The sequence below is a fragment of the Cucurbita moschata genome, unplaced genomic scaffold (assembly GCF_002738365.1).
Source record: "Cucurbita moschata cultivar Rifu unplaced genomic scaffold, Cmos_1.0 Cmo_Scf00040, whole genome shotgun sequence".
Lineage (NCBI taxonomy): Eukaryota > Viridiplantae > Streptophyta > Magnoliopsida > Cucurbitales > Cucurbitaceae > Cucurbita > Cucurbita moschata.
The window spans coordinates 797,360-802,334 of NW_019268556.1; positions in this window are offsets into that span (position 1 = coordinate 797,360).

Consider the following 4,975-nt stretch of genomic DNA (forward strand, 5'->3'; position numbering starts at 1 on the left):
AGGTAGGGCGACCGGCCAACTAGGACACCTGTAGGGATTACTACTGAACCTCGTAAACTATCTCTCTCCTGAACTACTGAACCTGAAAGTGTTTCAAGTATGAACGAAAGAAGAAGAAATGAGAGTGAAGACTATCGAAGAAGAAATGAGACTCCTTCCTTCCTTATGAATTATCCTGAACCTTCCTCTGTCTGAGTCTTCTCTCCTGAACCGATATTCCCTGAACCTATTTATTCAGGAACAGCTCTTGCTTGATGCATTCTCCTTCTTTCTGCTAATTCATTTCCTCTCCTGTAAACACTCCTTATTTATTCTAAAAAAAATGGTTATTGTTTATGCGAGTATAGCAAAAAAATGATTTATTGGGAGGGCCATGAGAAATCCACTTTGTACCTTCATTTCGGCATCAAAGCCTCTTCTCCCGTCCAAACTCTCTTAATCAGTCAAGCAAGCAATTTGAATAGGGATTATGAACAGGCCCTTATCTTAGCCTTACCCTTATTATGTATCTTGATTAATTGGATCCTTTCTTTGTGGATTCCTATAGGCGCACCGGATTGTAGATGTGTCTCCGAGTTGGCTACTCTATCCTTGAATTCAAGTTAGGCAGACTATCATCGTCATCTGATTTTCTTTCTGGCCTGTTTGGACCTCCGTGACAAAGAACAATGGAATCGATGGTAAGAGTCTTCCTTTCCTCTCGTACCTCTGCTCTCTTCCACTGAAATCCTTATACTATAATGACAACTGAAATTTCTTACTCTATCGTAGTCTGATAGATCGAATAGCTTATTAATCAGATGCGAATAGAATCAAGATAGAGTCAACGCGCTACCAAGCTGCGCTACATCCCTTTCAATTGGTCTACAGTCTCATTGTAGAGAATCTCTGTCTTGTTTTCCACTCCACATTTTGGATGTACCCTTACTAGTAGTACCACGTTTCAAAAATACTTAAGAGCTTTCGAAAGTAGCATTACGAAATTTGAAAATAAACAATGTGATATGGGTAGATGATTTTCATCTGTATTTTAATGGTAAAAAAAAAATTAAACTTTTTTTTTAAATTTTTATAAAAGTAAAAGATGTTGCTCCTCTTGAAATTTTATGGGTATTTTTAAACATAGGACTCATGGCAAGGATATCTCCTCATTCGAGTCTCAGCCCCACATATTTTTGACAGAGTGAAGTTTAATTAACCAAAGATCTTCTTCCTCGAGCTCATCAGTGAACCTCGAATCTACTATGTTACACCCGAGTAAAGGAAGGGTATTTGAATGAACTGAGACCACATCTAAAAATGATTGTGAGAATAGGATAACTAAGAAAGACTTGAAGGAAAAAAGTTATTACCTATACGGACGAGTCACACCTACCTTTTAGCTGACTTAATAATAGAAATTTCATGAATAAACGTGTTTTTTCATAAAACAATTCTATGTTGGGTGAAATCTTAGAAACTTTCTTTAAATAAATGAATTTAATAAAATTAAATAAACTTTTAATCGCAAATATTTAATACAACTTAGGGGTCAAAAATAAAATCCACCAATTATATTAATTGAGATAAGTATATCATAAAATTATATAATTGAAAAAAAGAAAATAAGTTAAAAGAGTTATAAAAAAAAATAATAATTGTAACGAACTTAAATTTTTACTTATTCAGAGTCGGTACTAATGTCTCATGCTCAGCTAAAATGTGGAATCTAACTCTTAAAAGAAAACATCACTGCAATTTAAATGTTGAAAACATTTTTAAAACAACTTTTATCTCTTGAAAACTTAGTCATACTCTTACGTGTTTAAATATGAAATACTGAAATTTAGAAGAAAAAAAACAAGTACAAAATAATTTTAAACGATGAAATGTAAAACAACATTTTCTAACCTAAGACTAGGAATTTAAATATGAGTCTATCCTATGCACGTGTCACAGTCTCTGCTCGCGATGTCGATGTCCTCCGTACATGTGCGCCTTGCCTTTACCTGAAAAATGATGTGGCACACAGCCGAAGTATTTCAAAGAATACTTAGTAAATGACCCCACTATATGGGATCATGCAAATGCAAACACATGCAATCATTTGAACACCCTCTATCTCTATTCAATCATTGGGACCTATCTCTATTCTCTAGGGGTGGCCTTCAGTCTCAGACTAATATGAACGTATCGTACTTCTACACACGACCCGCATATGTGAGTGTGAATCTTCAGGGGGCTCGCACACCCCCTGGACCCTCTCTAGTCAAGCTAATATGTAGCGACGTTCGGAGGTCAGTGGAACCCCTTGGTGTCTTGCTCCCCATGAACACCCTCATCATCATAATGTGCGTGTTCACACTAATCGTCTCTAGAAAAGTTTTCCTATGCTTATGAACATACAATATGCATGAGGTCCCTCTAAATTCCATCTTATCATCTCCTCTGACACAACCCTCTAGTCTCCTCTCTTTGTTACATTAAGTAACACATGCTCATTGGATATTTATATTAATATCATTTTCATGCTCTTAGGGTTGTGTCCTATGTCGGTCTATTGGCATGATGCAATATAGCATTTATCATCATATAGCATGCTTAATATGAAAAACATCAACATATTAAGACAAACGTCATGCAATCATCATACTCATCATATCATCATAAATTGCATCAAGCATATCAAGTACGTTATATATCAAACTATATATATTACGCACATCATCAAGCATCTTAACTCAAGCATCATAACTCATACATCATCATAGACTAGTATACGGTATCATACGATACAACTCATACATCATCATAACTCATACATTATCATAACTCATACATCATAAATTGTAACTCATACAATTTCTAGCACATCCTATAGTGAGGCCACTTACTTGGTTGGCCTTAGCCAAATTTCTATCTAGCTCCAAATTTGCTTGATTTTATTATTCAAATCTGTCCTCAGTTATATCGATGTTTCACCTATTTTGAACATAAACTTAATTGACTCAGCAAAAATCGAATTCCATGTTTTCATTGTTTCTACATTGTGTTTGGTAGTAAAACTTAAATTTAAAATATGTCAATATTATTTTATGCGGCTTGAATCATTCCATCTAAATATTGTTTGTTATAATATTATATTCACTCGATAAGATTAATAATCTTTTGTTGGTTCACCATCTTGTAGAGATGAATTGCATGATATGGCAAATTCTATCACATTTTCTATTCCTATACATATATCTTGTTTTGGAATGCAATTTTGGAAGATTTTCTATGTACATACAAGAAAGATGATGAATTGGGGAGTTTTGGAGACAACTTTAGAACTTAGAAGAAAGATTTTTGAAGTCAGAGATCATGAAGATAATGTTGTAGATTGGACATGTGAGCTAATAAACTTGACTTAGTAGAATAAGTTACTAACTTATGGAGTAACTTTCGTAGAATTAGTAGAATAAGTTACTAAGAGCAACTATAGGAGAATTGGTGGTAGTTTTCAAATTGTGGACGAAGTTTAGTGCTTTAATTATGAAGATGGTCAGTGGTTCTTAACTTTAGGAGAAAGTTGAAACTAGCTAGTTGGTATTTTCTTTAATATAAATACTCATGAGATGTATGCACTTCTCACAATTACAAGAACCAACAGAATTGAAAAGCTAAGTGCTTAAGGTCTCTTTATTCAAAAAGATCTCTCTCCTCAAGTTATTTATTTGCTTCTTTTACTTGTTTCCACATATTTGGATTGTGTCAAATCCAACGGGAGGATATCGCCACATAAACACACAAAAACTAACAAAAAGAAAACAGAATAATTAAAACTGTGTTGAAAACAAAGCATATGAGCGGTGTTGGATCAAGATCAAGGTGTGAGGTAGTAGCCATATACTTTGTATACGGTTTGGGTTCCAAATAAGGAACGCAAAATCAATCAAAGTAGAAAGAGTAGAGATAATGGTCCACGAACGTTCGAAGTTGACATCTTTGAGAGTTGTCCACCATATTCTCCATGACCTTTTACAAATGCTCAAAACCAATAAAAGTAGAAAGAGTAGAGATAATGGTCCACGACGTTCGAAGTTGACATCTTTGAGAGTTGTCCACCATATTCTCCATGACCTTTTACAATGCTCATTCACTGAATTGTAGACGTAAGTGTAGTGGCCCCACATGCCCAAAACCTCGTCTTTGGCACGCCGATCGAATGAGTCTACCTCAACTTTCTCTATTTGATTACCCATCAAGATGACGAAAGAGTCTACTATGTTATCGATTTGAAAAAGTTTCTCGAATGCTATCGGGTTCAATAAGTCTGATTCAATGTGAGCATTCCTTTCAATGAACGAGAGGCTCAACACACCTTGTTTTCGATCAAAATACACGTCCATAAGGTTACACCTTTTCTTGAATTTGATCCAAGCTTTGTGGAAGCGTGTGGCTAGTTGAATTTCACGACCCATTCCCAAGTGGCCGCATTGAAGTGGTTTCCATTCATTCCCCTTGTAAAAAAGTATTTCGCCCAATATATTGTTGAGGATTATTGAGAGAAGTAGTCTCATATTAGCTAATTAAGAGGAAGATCGTGAGTTTTTCTTAAGTAAAAAATACTATCTCCATTTGTACGAGGATTTGGAGAAACTAAAAGTAAAGCCATGAGAGCTTATACTCAAAATGGACAATATCATACCATTGTGGAGGTTTGTGATTCCTAACATGGTAATAGAGTCATGCCCTTAACTTAACCATGTCAATAGAATCCTAAGTGTCGAACAAAGGGTGTATTTTTGCATTATTCTTCAAACCTTGAATATTAGACACTTAACTCTAGCTATTTTGTTGTCTTGTTTCTTAATTCTAGTTTTGTTAGATCTTGAATTTTAGGTTCTTCAATTCTTAGTTTTCTTAGTTTTGTTTCATTCTACTTGTTTCATTAATCATTTTTGCAACTATGTATACAAAACAAAAAAACAGAAAAAAAAAAAAAAAAAAAAAA